The 15,957-nt window shown below is 43.4% G+C and overlaps 1 pseudogene; it reads left to right on the top strand.

Annotated features, from left to right (window-relative positions):
* The first annotated feature begins 2,293 nt into the window (after nucleotides 1–2,293).
* Nucleotides 2,294–3,537, top strand: LOC132425319 (DNA primase small subunit pseudogene; annotated as a pseudogene).
* Nucleotides 3,538–15,957: the final 12,420 nt, after the last annotated feature.

Genomic DNA, 15,957 nt, shown 5'->3' with positions numbered 1-15,957 from the left:
GATAAAATGTAAATTGCTGCTCCAGCTTCCCTCCTGCCACAGCACGTGGGACTTGACTCCACGGCTCTCACCATTTGCTCATCATCTTCTTCAGGTGTCTCTCTCTCCACAGATCCATGAACTTTTCAAAGATAAAATATGTCTTTTATCCCCAGCATCTTTCAAAATACCTGAAACTCAAAGTTTGTTAAAGTAATGATTTCAATGTTCAATTTACTCATTAATATAGTAATTCCAGGAACCTTGGTTTAAAAAATCATATAAGGGGGAAAACAAGGTCTCATATCTCACTCAAACCATAAATTTAATAGCAGAATTCCATAAATGACAAGTACTTCCATAATACACCTATAACTACAGATTCATATATAAAGCCCAAGAAGTGTAAAGGAAACTAGAGAAAAATACTCTGTTCATTTCCTTTCTATGCATCTGTTAATGGAATCATATTTTGAACTACCTTCATTCTCTACACGTTGAACTCCTGCCTACCTGGAACATCAGATACGTGTGTCTCATTCCCTGGTTATCGACCTCCTAGATACCAGACATTTGGCTTGTTTCTGATACATGGTTCTACACTATAACCATTTAGGATAGCATAGAATGTGAATTATTTCATCTTCAATTTTCTCAAGAAACATAAGATGAATTTCCACCTAAAATACTAGTTTTAAAAAATAATACAATTTACGTGATTAATACAAAAACCTGACTATTGAAACTAGAAATGACTTTCTCAGCATATCAAATTATCTCTTTTATCCTTTTCAAGATTATCCTTGAGACAATAGATAAGCATCTTCAAATACTGTATACATCAATAGTATTAACAAATAATTCCCTGAGGTAGTATATAACGATTACTATTTTCTTCATTTTGTAGATAAAGCAATTGAGAGAAACAAGATTATTTTCCCAACTTCTCAAAAAAATAGAAAATGTAACATTAACACACCAAACCCTCTGGTTATCACGGATCCTATTCACCTCCCTCCAAAAAGGATTTGAAGTTATACACCATCAATGGAAAGAAAGAGAACTAATGTTTTCTGAGTACCTAAAATGTGCTGAATGCTGTGCTAATAACCCAGATAATAATTAAAACAATGAAGAAAACAGTGTTGGTCTCATTTTACACATGAGAAGACTAAGACATAGAGGGGTGTTTCTTCCAGGATCACATGGCTAGGAAGTATTACCATCCAAATTTGTTCAGAATTTGAACCCAGGTCTTTCCAACACCAAGGCTGATACCATTTCCTCTATAGTATTCTAACATAGGTATAATTAAACCAGAAGCACATTATCCCAAATGAATAAATAAATAAATAAAAGACAAACCGTGAAAAAAGCAAGCTATAAAAGGCTGGAGAAAGAGACGATAAATACATATTCCCAAAATACACATATTGAAAAAAACCTATTGCATTTTAACCCAAATCTTAGGTCTGCATTGTCATCCAAGGCAAAGAGGGAAATCAGAGGGGTAGCAGCTCTTATTTATGTAATAAAAAGAAGACTGTCAGTCTATCAAGAAGGAGAAACAGCTTACAAGTTCTAAGAGGGATTTCTTATGTATGTCACAAACTGGACCTCATACAGTAGAATCCATTTTCTCCGTAGCAGTTATCCAAAGATCCGGAGGTGTCATTCACATAGCTGTTTCTTCACAGATCCACTTCCGTAACCAGGTACAGGCAAACCAAAAATAAGGTGCTGATAGCACGATTGAAGAAAAACAATAATGTCCCCATACAAAGCTCTAACTTCCTCAGATCATTCGATCTGAGTCTTTCTTTCTCATCCCACATTTATTAGCAAAACACCTTTCTGATAACAAGTAAGAATGGGCCTGCTGCCTCTGCCAGAACTACTGGTCATTCTTTAAGTCATTTAGCCCGTCAATCAATCAGTCAGTCAACAAATATTTATTGAGTGCCCATCGTGTGCAAGTACTGTGCTCGGTACAAATGAGCTCGACAGATCTTGTCCACTTTGAGGAAGTTGACTCTTTCGTGGAGGAAACAGTTTACCTAGTCACTCAAATACTTATATTCAAACTCCAGTACTTGTTACGAAGACATTACAAAGTGCCAGACAATAAAGCAGAAACTTACACACCATTGTAAAGCAATTATACTCCAATAAAGATGTTAAATAAATAAATAAAATGAAAAATAAATAAATAAAGTGCTATGAGAGCCAGTAACAGGGACATGATCTAGCTTAGAGCAGAGGCAGGGAACAGGTTTAAGAAATGCATCCCTCCCTGAGTTGAGTTCGGTGCTCCATGAAGCCATTTTACCTCACCCAGCTGCCCGAGCTGCTTAAACTTTATTACCAGAAACTCTTTCCCTAAGCCCAGTACTGGCTCAACTATGGCAGGGTGGTAAAGAATTACTTTCAACATCATGAGTTTTCATCCACATCGAAAGGTGATATTTACATTCATTACCAATCCTTCAACAACCAGAGTGATCTGGAAAAGGAGATGCAGAAAATGAATCCATACAAGATTGATATAGGCTTAGTATAGTCCCACAGACCAAATCAACACAATACAGTGCATCTGGGAGCTTTCCGGGCTCAGGAAAAAGAACTGGTGTTTGACATTGACATGACAGACTATGACGATGTGAGGAGACATTGTAGTTGTGCAGACATGTGTTCTAAGTGCTGGACCCTCATGACGATGGCCACACACATCATCAACCGAGAATTGAAGGAGGACTTTGGATTTAAACATCATCTCTGGGTATATTCTGGAAGGAGAGATGTTCATTTTTGGGTCTGTGATGAATCAGTTAGAAAACTGTCCTCTGCAGTACATTCTGGGATATTTGAATATTTGAATCTTGTAAAGGGTGGTCAGGACGTTGAAAAGAAAGTTCATCTAAGTAACAAAAATTCACCCTTTTGTCAGAAAATCTATAAACATAATGAAAAATACTTTGAAGAATATGCTTTGGTTGATTAAGATATTCTTGAGAATAAAGAAAGCTGGGATAAGATTTTAACCCTTGTTCCTGAAACAATGCACGATGAACTTCAACAAAGCTTCCAAAAGCATCACGATTCACTTCAGCATTGGGGGCATTTGAAGAAAGCAGCCAGCAGGTATCAGAATAACAGCAAAAATGACCCTGGCTTGAGTGGGAGATCATGCTCCAGTACTGTTTTCCACAACTGGGTATCAATGTTAGCAAAGGAATCAATCCTTTATTGAAGAGCCCTTTTAGTGTTCATCCTAAAACAGGTTGCATTTCTGTGCCTATTGATTTACAGAAAGTGGATCAGTTTGATCCATTTACTGTCCCAATCGTAAGTTCCATTTGCCATGAATTGGATGCTAATTCCACTAATGAAGAAGAAAAAGAGAATGGGGCTGAAACTGATATCAAACATAGAACCAGAGATTATAAGAAGACCAGTCTAGCTCCTTTTGTAGAAGTTTTTGAGCAGTTTCTTGAAAACCCGGATAAATCTCGAAAAGGAGAACTTCTCAAGAAGACTGATTTATAAAAAGACTTCTGAAAATAACTACTCCCTTTATACCAATGTGGCTATCTTCTACCTTTAACCAAGAATCAAATACTTCAAGAGCCATTTAACAAATATAGCAGAACTAAAAAAAAAGAAAAGAAAAATGCATCCCTGAAAAATGACATACGAGCTGAGATCTGACTTGTTTGCTGATTAGTCATCATGTGTACAGTGTTACCTTAGAGACCAAGAATTAAGTATACCAAGAAGCCTAACATTCACAACTCTGAAGAAGTTTAAATTCAATTACACAGAACAGACACGTACACATGAGAAGTTTAATACAAGAAAGCATTAGAAAGGCATCAAATATGTGGCACAAATAAGTGATAAAAGGCAAAGGGACTGATGAACCATTAGGGGCTGGTGTAACCCAGAAAGAGTTCTCAGAGAAGGCAGGACAGGATGTAGACCCTCCAACAATGGTTGTCAAATGTTTTTGACTAAAACACACAATAAGAAATACATTTTACTGAGTCACTTTGCTGTTCAGTAGAAATTAACACTGTAAATCGACTATACTTCAATCAAAGATTTTAAAAATAAAAAATTGAAAAATACACATTTTACACTATGGCACAATATAAACATACAGATATAAATAAAAGTAAAACAAGTTTTATGAAACAAAGCTTGATCTCACAAAATGAGATCCAATTGATTGTTTCTATGCTATTTCATTCTCTTAAATTTTTCTTTATGCTGGTCAAATTCCACTAAATTAAGTTCATTACCCACTAATGAGTCACAACCTAACACTGGAAATTTCTATAACAGAAAATATTTCTGCACACAGTAAAGGTCCTTCATGAAATAAAAGGAAACCCAAAAGTAATTCTCACCTCTTACAAAAGTGATCCAAGCCCCCATGACCTCTAGCTCTTTCCCACCATTCCTTCTGCTTCTCCTCATTTCCAGTTGCATAGCTACCTTAGCAATAAGAAATCCACACCCAGAATGTGGTTACATCACATATTCACATGATAACCTACCACCTTCTAGCACCAGGCTGATTCTTAGTCGGAATGTATGAAGCTTCTTCACCGGAGCATAAGTGAAGGTTGCTATCAGAGGACTAGATCACGATTTCAGATCAGACCAAGGTTTTAGGTCCTGAGGCTACACATAAACAGAGGGAATTTATCCATTAGTCCCATATGTTTCTTCATGAGCATTAGTTTTCGACCCAATTCAGTTTTCCAAGGTCAGACTTTAAAAAATTGATCAGACTTCCAGTTACTAAAGAAAGAAAAATATATATCATGCAAAGCAGGCTACCAATTTTCCACAAATTTATGGTGCTCCCTCATCAATACCCACCAATGTTGATAAACTTTTCATCTGGGAAGGAGCTCTCATTCTTTAGTCATGCCTAACTGAAATACTCACTTTCATCAAGTATAGACTTAACAAAAGCCTCCAAAAATTTGCCCTCTAGATTTGACCTAAGAGCCTAAGAGGGATAGCACTCATCATCACCAGCTTCATAAATAGTTCACAGACATTCCTCAGTGTTTTCTTTTTTAAGGAAGAGATAGTAGTTTAAAAATAAAATGTTAACTCAAAACAAAATAATAATCAGTCTGAATCAGGCAGGAATCAGGTTCAGAAAGGCATCCATTGCATTTATTGATACAAATGATGAAAATATATTTATTGATCAGGTATTAAAAATTAAAACCCAAATTAATAAATATACATTTCTCATTTTGCCCGACCATTACAAGCCTCCTTTAAAAATCTGGAAGAATGGTCATCTTAGTCTGCTGATGGGCATAACTAATGTTAACAATCTGGGAAGGAACAGGGGACAGCTGACATATATGTCACTGTGTTTCATACGCACCTGCTAACCTACCCCAGTACCAACATTACCAAGGGAGATTGGAGCTGCCTCCTGGCCAATTTGGCCGACTCAGGAGTTTTTTGTTTGTTTGATATGTGTGTGTGTGTGTGTGTGTGTGTGTGTGTAATCTGAAGAATACTGATGGCATTTAACGCTCTAAAGCTAAACAGGAAGGTGAGGATGAATGCTCACTTATGTCTACTCTTAACCAATGCCACTCCAAAGGGCAGCAGTGTCCCTAGAATTGTCATTTTCCTTAAAATGAATCTTCATACCCGCATAGGCCCTAATTTTAGGGCTAAGCCTCCTCTAAGAATGAATAAGAGGTCTTTCTGTAAAGCAGATCCCGAAAGTTATCTGTGAGGTTTCAGTGACTAAACGACCTGTTAATGAGATTTGGATGAGATCTGATTATTCTTCCTTCTTTAACGCCAAAGATAGAGTGGTTAAGTAGGATTTACATTTTTAAACTTCCATAGAACAAGCTGGGACCAGGCTGCTTCGGTCTATTTAAATTATTGCGAAGGAATGAAATGCATTCACTTACTAATTACTGTATTTGCTCTCCTACGCGTCTTGCTGTTGACAGGTCAGGGGTGGGAAAGGCAAACTGCTGCTACATCCTCTTAATCAAAAGGCAAGGTGAGTTGCTTTTCTCCGGTTCTTCGTGGAGTAATTTGAACATTTACATCAGGAAGGGCTGGCTTCTGCCAGGGGTGGCCTTGGGAATCCAAGGAAGCCCTATAATGCACTTCCAGGGTGGGAGTCACCGGAGGAAAAGGGCCTTGGAGACCCCGGCGCGCAGTTGGGCCGCTTCCAGGGTATCGGGCCGCAGCCCTATGGCCAGCTAGACGCCTGGGCGGGCCTGGCTTCCTCCGCCAAAGCGGGCGGTGAAGGCACCTCCCGGGCCTCTTCGCTCAGGTTTGGGAGAAAAGGCGACAAAGGCCCGAGGGCAGCCGGCCCGATGGGAGGAACGAAGCGGCTGCGGCGCTCAGCCACCGCGCCCGAGGTCCCCGGCTGGGCGCAGGCGGGGGCGCTGCAGGGAGGCGCGGGCTGCGCGACCTGCCAGTCCTGGCGGCCAGGGAGGGAACCCCGGGAAGGCCCTGGTACCCGACTGGCGCCCGCCTCGCGGCCGATCGGTGGGTGAGCCTGTGGCTCCCGAGGCGCGAGACGCCCCCCGCGCGGCCGTAACCCGGCAGCCGCGCTGCGCCTCCCGAGTGCAATTTGACCGGTGTGTCCCCGGTCGGTCGCCTAAGGCCACGGCTGGGAGGACAGCGAGGCCGAAAGAGAAAAAGGGAATGGGGTGGGGGAGGGGATCGGGAGCGAGGAAGCGGTGTCATTTACACCAACTGGGCTCTTTCCTGACCCAGCCGCTCATCTGTCACCGCTGTCTCATTCCTGTTATTTACATCTGTCTTTAGCATTCTAATTACTCGCTTTATTACTTTAGCCTGAAGGAATCCTGTAAAAAACAACGGAGATGAGGATCCTACCACACAATAAAACTGCCCAAAATCCCCACTGCACATTACACAGAGCACTTGAGAATATTTGTGCTGTTATATGACCTCAATATGTCCTTAGATTGATCCTATTATATCTTTCTCGCTTCTCTTTCTCCGTGTGTACGCGATGAACTCTTTTAAGGTGTGGAGTGTAAGAATAAACTGTTTAACAAATGATGAAAACAAGATTAGTCTTGGAAGAGGAGGTAAAGGGGGGAGACGGGTCTTCTCTAAAAAGACTTTGAGGTATTTGAACCAACCCCATCTGGGTCCAGTTCCTAAACTCTTGGTTTTATTTTTAACTTAATCTGATAAAAGTAGAGCTATCTTCACACACAAGCTAAGGCTGAAAGAACCTTGGAAATTTGGAGGAGAGAATAAAATGCCTAATGTCTTTCATTATCTTGCATTCATCTGAGTTCCCAGAAGGTCTCAGGAGGGGAAGTGAATTTAGAGTAGTGATAAGAAGTGGGGTTAAAAAATCATGGTGGTTGGAATGCTTTTCTTTTAATGTGAGATTTAGACTGGGGTGCAATATCTTACAGACCCCTGATAGCAAGGTTCACAGATACACTCAGTACTTGAATCCAAAGGAGGCTGATCTAACCTACCAGAAAATTCAGGACAAAATGCAGTTTTCTGTTGTTTATTCCTTCTAGTGGAATTATCGTTGCACTCACTTGCAATTTTCTGGCTGTACTAATGTTTTTCTTTATTGTGTTACACTAACATGATCTACTCCAGAAAAAAAAATGACAAAATATATAGATTTTCAGATAAATAACTGAGGTAATTTATTGGCCTCTATGCTCTTCTGATGGTGTGGTTGATAGATAATGTAATAATATGTACATAATTAAGCGGGTTTACTATACCTCCGTCAAAATAGGTTCAGGGGCAGTAGCTCTGTCTTTAGGCCTATGGTTTTCTTAATGGATATTTATAAACAACTAGGCACTAAGTGAGGGATGGAGGTATGAAGAAACAAAAGAAAAGAAAACTGGCAAATTCTCTTATAAAGGATTTTAGATTAGAGCCCATTTTTTTCATAATCCCCATCCCAAACCTCATAAGGTTCAGTGAATAATGAGAAAAAAAGAAAAGAAAAGAAATATTGAAGACAAACATACTCCTTCCCAGAGAAATGAATGACTTACACCTAGGTCAAGGAGCCGGGGGTGGGGGTGGGGGCTTCAAAAACACCTTTACAGGATCCAGAAATCTTCCATCAAGGAAGCATGAAGGCTTCTGGGAAATCATTAATAGCGAACTTGGCCACCATATGCCCCCTTGCCCCGGCTTCTGGAGGTTGCCCATTCAAGGCATGGTGTACTTGCTCTTCCAAACTCATCTAAATTACATCAATAACAGAGCGCACTCTTTAATGAGCTCTCAACTTTAAAGACTTGAAAGATATTAACAAGCCGCTTGACAAATGGTGCTTAGAAGCACATTAAAGACGCTGCTAATGGAGCGCATAATGACGGCTAATTTTCGATCAGATATAAATTAGAGCCCCAACAGTTATTTGCCTTAAGGACTTTATGTAAATGATTCTGTTCTGTATAAACTGAAAAGCGAAGAGAGCCCTGCCATTTTGGCAATCCTTGTGGATATGATTAATAGATCTGCAACAGAACTGGGCAGAGACAACTGATGGCATTTCCATCTAAAAGTCAATGTGTTTAGGTAGTAAATATGATAGCTTCTAGAGTCAATGTGTGCTTCTTCTTCAACCGAAAGAGTAAAAGACGTCCTTGGCATCTCCTCCACGTGGTTAAAGAGGTTCACAAAAGAAGAGCATCCAGGCTCATCTCCCTAGACCTGCACCTCACACCCACCGAGATACCCAGAACAGCCACAACTTCCTCCTTCACTGGGACCCAAATCTGCGTTATATGCTCCCTAAACACACATCCCCGCATCATCTTCGAAGACACCGTCAACTTTACTGGGATCTACGCTCTATTGATCAATTTTTAGAATCCTTTCACTGTGAAATTGCTTGAGCTCTCATTCCTAGCTTTGCACACAATTCAGGTTCTCTAAGACAGTGCTGCGAAGAGGAAGGGATTGGGAGAGGAAAGTGAAGAGGGGGAGAAGGGGGAAAATGATGACAGTAATGGTGAGGCGGGAAGAAGGGGCGTGGAAAAGAATGTGAGAGCAGGAGTTCAGAAAGGAAAGACTGGAGGAACTCTAATACCTACCTAATTTAAAGTGGAGGAGACATCCGTAGCTTTGCTTTTTCTTTCTTTCTTTTTTTTTTTTTCCTTCTGTGCTTTCCACATTTTAAGAGTTAAGTCTCAAGCCATCAGAGTGCATAAAAGGGTTTGGGGACTGATTCTTCAAGTTGATTTCCTTCCAGCCTATTCCTGCTCTGGTGGCTCATGGGAAGCTTGGAAGAGGATAAGACTGTGTTACCTGTGTCCAGTTTCTGCTTTATCACGTCTACTTGGCATCAGCTGGGGTGATTGCCATGTTTAACGCTGGGATTGCTTAGAGCTATTTCTGGCTGCAGTTTCAGAGATAACATCCTTTCCTGAACAAGGGGAAAGAGTTTGCGTAAGAGTGAATTTGCATAACCTGAAAACCCAGCAAACTCTAGCTTGTCAATGACCTGTTTATTATGAATTACAAACAAACAAAACCTCAGCCTTTCTGCTGCAGGAAATTCAAGCATTACTGCATCTCAGGGCAGTTTTCCCTGCCTTACACACACAATATAAATATGGATTTGGGGGGAGGGAGTCGGTTTTTCATAAGCAATTCGTGGGCAGTGTTAAAGTTAATACAGAAATCCTGCCTCAATAAGGGAGCTATTTCTACCAGTGACACCAGCTTCTAAGATTTCCTCATCCAAGCCATCTGAGAGCTAAGAGTAATGAGAAGAGCACAGGGGAGAGGAAAATGGAAGGGTGAGGGGTTGAGCAGTAAAGAGATTTCTCCTAGACTGATTAAATCATTTTATCTTGCAGTAACTGATACCTAATAGCCAGGAGTTAAATGGTGGAGAGTAAGATGCTTCTTACCATCATTACTGAGTTATGAAGTAGTTTTAAATTGGGGTACAATAAATACGATCGCTCTCATCTTCCATTAATCTGTCTACTCTTCCCTCTAACCCTCCTCCCCAATCACACACACTTCTAGGGCTAACAGGACATGCGGGAAACATCTGGACATTTCTTCTACCCACCAGTGTAAGATTCTGCAGCAATGGGAGCAAGAGCAGACTCAGCTTCCATTTCATCTGACAGCAACATCCAGCTCCCCTCTGTTTTCCACTGGCTGTTGGATGCTCTGTGGGATGGCAGAATTGGATGGTAAAAACTAACTTGGAAAAATAAAACTTAGAATTATGTGAATAGCAGAATTAATCACAAAACTGCAGAATTCTGATCTCACTGGGTTGGGAGAGGGAAAAGTGGCTGAGCTTTTCAGAATGCCAAGCGATGTTTGACACATTACAGCTTAGAGAGCTGAATTTGCTTCTTCTTCCACTTTTTCCTCCTGCCCAGAGTGGATAAATCATGTCACCTTTAGGGAATTTTGTGATTTTATTTACAGTGAATGAACTCATATTCTCAAGATTAATTCCCAGCTACGCAGGTACTTCCACTCCTCCTGGGGACACATAGAGGATACCTGACCAAATGGGGCCGCTCTGGCTCCCTGTGGTGTGTCCTTTCTATTTTATTATAGCTCTCTTTTCTCTTTTGGGCATCTACACTATCTAAGATAAGGAGACGGCAGATGTGATCACTCTGCATGTCTTCCTCTCCCCGGGGAAAAGTAGAGATCATCTCCTATTAACCACCCATCTCCCCCCATACTCCCTCTTTTTCTTTGTTCACCTTCCAAACTCTGAGTGAATCCCAGGGGGGATAAAAATAAGTCTTACTGAAAAAGAAAGCAGCATGAGGGGAAAAGAAATCAATGAAATGATTTAGGAAATGGAAGAACGGGCCCCCTCTGACAATACTGTAATTAAAAGCTCTCAGGGCTCCAAAGTGAAAAGTTGATGAAACAAAAGTGCAAGTTGCCAACTGATTCTTATCTAACCCATTTAGGACCATTTCGCAGAAGTTAGAGACTTAATTTAGGGACGTGAACTCCACGTCCTCAGAAACGACTTTCCTCTCAAAAGGAATCAGAAATCCTAGCTGGGCATCCAGGGTCTGGGTTCTCTTCCCCACTCACCACCCACCCCTAATCCCACCCCAAAGACCAAAGACTCTGGAGAAAGAAGAAAGCGGTTGCCCTCATCCTGGCTCCAGGTGAAGACGTGAGTGGCATTGTTAATTAGAACCTCGAAGATGGTGCCAGAATGACACTTACAACCGATGAGCCAGGCCGCGCTCTCCGCAAGCCACGCTGAAGTCCGGGAGAGCCCAGAGCCTGAAGCACTGAATCCTCCGTCTAATTCTGGTTCCTCACCCCCGCTGAGCCCAGACACAGGCCCTGTCCTCATGCCCATCCGGGGAGTCACAGACCGCTTCCCTCTCGGAGCCAGAGGAGCTGCCCCAAAGACACCATGTTTGAGCTCCGTGTAAAGGCAGGATGGGTAGGAAGTACACCTGTGGCAAACAGAAGGTCAGAGCCTGTCGGTGCACCAAGAAGAGGCACGCATGGGGTCTGGAGCATCTTCCCAGGTGAATCCCGTGTCTTGGATAGACTAAGAAGGAGAGATTTTGAGTGAGTTTGAAAAGTTTCACCAAGGCATGCGGGCCCCAGGGAATGGCTCTGAGTGAACCTGTGTGTTGGTGTGTGAACGTCCAGCTACACGTGTGTTACTGGATGACAAGCAGTGAGGAAAATGCCCGCGTTGCAGTAGGGGATCTCCACTTCTCTTCCAGTCTGTGGCTTCAGGCCAAGCCTGCGGAGGCTCGGTGTACTCTGGCCAGAGGTGTGCCTCCCCCGCGCTGCAAAGTGATTTGGTTCACCTAGGATTGGAGCAGAAAAGATGACTATTCCGGGCAAGGGTCAGGGGCCTTCCTGTGAAATCTTCCCTTACCTATGTGGGCCCTGGACTGCTGTTGAATTTGGAGCATAAGGTGACTGCCCCCCACACACAGGATTACCGCCTTCTGCCACCTTCACCTCCAACACCTTACACAACCAGGCCAAGAACTCCCCAAGCCAAGGGCCTGCTCTGTCCCCAGAAATCAGGGAGCCTCCACTTCTTTTAACCAAAATGCACAAAGAGGCAGACTGCCATTTAGCAAAGCCCTGGGGGCCCACTGGGAAAGCCGGACACTCTGGCCCTGTGTGTATTAACCCTCCATCTCCTGGTGAGTCCACCAACCTCTGAGTCACACAGGCCTTCTGAAAATGCAGTCACTGTCCCAGCCACTTGTGCAGAGGGTGTTGATTTATGTCTTCCAATCACTTACAAACCCATCAATTACTTGTTCGATTGTTTTAAACCAAATCCTACCGATTAACAGGACGACTTTGGCATCTTACAAGTATTCCAGAAGCCAGTTGGCTTCTTTCAAAAATATTGGACGCATACTTCTCATTTTCTTGTAGCCTCAAATTATTTAGGGAAACCTGGAAGCTAAAAGAGAACCCGCCCATCAAAAACAACAAGAACAACAACGACAACAAAAAACTCACCAATAGACACACATAAGACTTTGAATGTGCTCCCAAGGTCCAGAAAATGGGAGGGTTATGGGGAAAGAGGAACAAATGTGTTTATGAAAAATTATAACAAAATTTGAAGAACCACGACTCAGACCCTAGGGGAGGGTTAGGGGGCGCAACCTTCCGTTGGCTACTGCAAAGTCAGGGGATGGGGGAGGGCTCTTGCTTTCCTCCGAGTGACAGCTGGAGTAATGGCTGCAGACCCAGTGCTGGGGCGGGGGGTGGTGAGGCTGGGCGGGGGCAGTAATTACTAGCCAGGCTCACCCGCCTGCCTACTTTAGAGCGAATGCGTTCCTTTTGCGCGTCCAGCTGCGCGCTCGGCTAGCTGCTCGGCCTCGGGGCATCCTGGAGCCTGAATCGCTGGGAGAGCAAGGGTGAGTGCTAGAGAACTTTAAATCGAGGTTCCGAAAAAGCTTCTGAAGTAGAATGTCCCCAAGGTCTCAGCCTTGCAGAGCTGTGGAGTAAAAGAAGGCTGAGCAGAGACTGCTCCGCGCCCAGCAGCCCTCCACCCCTCGGCCCGCATTAGGGACCCGGCAGACAGTGAGCGGCGGGGTCGGTGCTAAAGGGGGTAGCAGCCCGGCAAACAGTGACACATCTGATCCGGCTGCACAGGACTGAAACCTTCCCACGCGGGTGGAAGGAAAAGCGAGGCCAGGTGCCAGCCTCATCCCACCACCTCTCCTCCCGGCCCACAAAGCTCAAATCCTCAGAAGGCGCAAGCACTCCCTTGGGCCCCGAACCTGAAGTTAAGTGTACACCGAGGGCTCCGCGCTGGGGAGGGCGGAGAGGAGGGGAGAGGGGTAGGGGCTAGGTTCTCCACCACCTCCCGCCGCCTCCCTCCCGCAGGCTGGAAGCCTCACGTAGTCTGGGATTTTTTCAGAATAATTGATGGATCCAGTTCTCCAGAGCTTTCCCGGAGAGAGAGCGGCGGACCGCGCTAGAATTTAAATAGAAGTGATTAGTAAAATGCAAGGGGGCGAGGCGCCCGGGCCTCTCGTTCTCGCAGGTTCCTGGCTGCGCGCCCGGCAAGGCGCCTGCTTCCCGCAGGCTCTAGGGGCCACGCGGGGCCAGGGCAAGCTCGTCCGGCGCAGAGGGCGGCTCTGCTCCCCACCCCCTAAAGCTGTGGACTGTAACAGTCACCCCCTCCCAATCAGTTTCTCATCAACGTGCACCCGGAACTGGAGGAGAGGGGAATTGGGGCTGGCAGGCAACCCAAGGCCGGCGGGTGTAAGTGATGGTAAGCCAGCTGGTGGGTGCAAAGATCTTGATTCCTCTGCACCGCCAGAGCCGGTCAGGCAATCACGAGAGGAAAGTCTCTCGGTCGGTGATCACTGTTCCCGCGCCCCGGTTCTCACACGCACAGTTCCCTTTCGCTACCTCTGCCCTCACCGGTAGGTCCTCGCTCCAGGCTGCCGAGCCCGAGCAGCCAGGGTCGTGGAACTCAAGGCGCCCCTTCACTTACCCAAAGCTCTAAGAAGGTCCCCTCCACAAAGAAGTGACCTAGGCTGGGGAAAGCCTTCGCCTTCCCTCTCTCTCACATCCCTATCTCATCGATTTGTTCCTGAAAAGGAGGCTGTGCATTCTTATAACGTCTACAGCCAATTAATATTGCATTAACTCTATTAAAAAACAACAACAACAACAAAAGCACCAGAATTCTGCACCCTATCAAAGCCATCTATTATTCACGGAAATGTAATTGGAGACCTAAGATATATGTGTTATAGGCCAATGGAGGAAAACAGAGTCGTGACAATATTTCAGAAAGGAAGGGGATCCGAGGGTATCTAATATTTAATTTCAAGTCTGTGGTTTTCTAATTCGAGATTAAAAGCAGTCACGTCTTTGAAGCCAGACAGTTGGTATAAATGTACAGTTAAAATATTCTATTCCACAGTCCCCAGACAGAGCTCTCTGCTCGTCCCAGGCTTCATTAAATTTTTATTATCATCCCAGACTAGAGCAGGGAATGAGTGGAAAGACTGTCCGTCTAATTGCAATTGATAAAAAAAAAAAAGCTCTTAGATTTCCCCCCTCATTTTAATATATTAACAATAGTTTTCTTCATATGTCCAGTCTTTCCCAGCCCTGTGATACACACACTTTATCACAAAGATACGTTTTCCACTTTCCAACAGGCACCAGGCTTGACTGTCTTCTCTGCCCTTTGAGAAGGCCTAGGGGTGGGGTTGGAGTGGAGGGAAAAAAGGTAGTGGAGACTGGTTTCAGAAAGTGATGCTATACGGGGGGGAGGGGGGGAAGAAAAAAAGAGAAAAGGTGACATCAGTTCTTGAAGCATCTGGCAAAGATCAACGAGAGACAACATTTGCACTAAGCTGGTTCTTCCTGTAGCAAGATGAAAGCATATTGTTACCCAAACAAAACAAACAGATTATTAGACGAGGCTGCACTTTTCGACAGCCTTTCCACTGTGTGGGATGAAAGCAAAGAGTAATATTTTCATTTTCTTTCTTTCTTTCTCACTGCTGCCCCCAAACACACACACACGCACACACGCACACACACACAGACACCTCAAAACGTTTGTTCTTCTTGAGCCTTCTTCATATGCTACTAATCGGACTGTCACACCAGATGCCTCTGTGTGTGTGTGAGTGTGAGTATTCAGGAAGCCTGTCTCAACAAGGGTACTTCAAAAAAAATGGAAACTGGTGTAAATATAGCGTTTCATCTCCAAGTAGAATAAAACCCACAGTTTGCTTTCTGAGCAGCTTCCTATTATCACATCGCCACTTAATTTTATTTCTATTCTCTCCAAGTTAAATAGAAAGACTGGCTCACAAGGGAGCTGCCATGTGCCTACAGACTGGGGATGTCAAGCAGAGAGACTCACTGTGCAAACTTAATTTCAATTCCCGAGGAGGATTTCACATTCCGGCTGGCTGTGACCCACAGTAATTAGCTGAGATAACTAATGATTACTTACTTATTCCTTGTAATTATCTGGATTTAATAATTCGCTGTGTAATTTATTAATTCGCTCATAATAGCCTTTCAGGACAGGGAATGGCTCCTTTAAAGGAGAAAAGCAGGGAAATTTTAGTGATTTTTTTTCACATTGTCATAAATCTGTCTCCTGACAAATGCAGACTTCAGGAATATTTCTATCATCATAACTATCTGGGAACCTTTGTCTTCCTTTTCGTCCTATCAGGACACCAATCCAACTTCTTTTTTTTTTTTCTTCCTTCTGTTGCAGCCCCTCCCTCCAAGGCTAACTGAAAAGTAAAGTGTAGTTTTGAGTTCTAATGTGGACCATTTACCTAGAAACATAAATTGTTGTTGCCAAACAATTGAAAGGATGAATTTCTAAACTTACTGTTATGGCTTGCTTAGAAAAATTTGAGCTTCATCTTCCGAATAACATGTCTTTTACGATCAAGTGAATTT

The sequence above is a fragment of the Delphinus delphis genome, chromosome 5, assembly GCF_949987515.2.
Source record: "Delphinus delphis chromosome 5, mDelDel1.2, whole genome shotgun sequence".
In the NCBI taxonomy this organism is placed as follows: domain Eukaryota; kingdom Metazoa; phylum Chordata; class Mammalia; order Artiodactyla; family Delphinidae; genus Delphinus; species Delphinus delphis.
The sequence above is the reverse complement of the archived record's forward strand: the minus strand, read 5'-3'. Positions and strand labels throughout refer to the sequence as shown.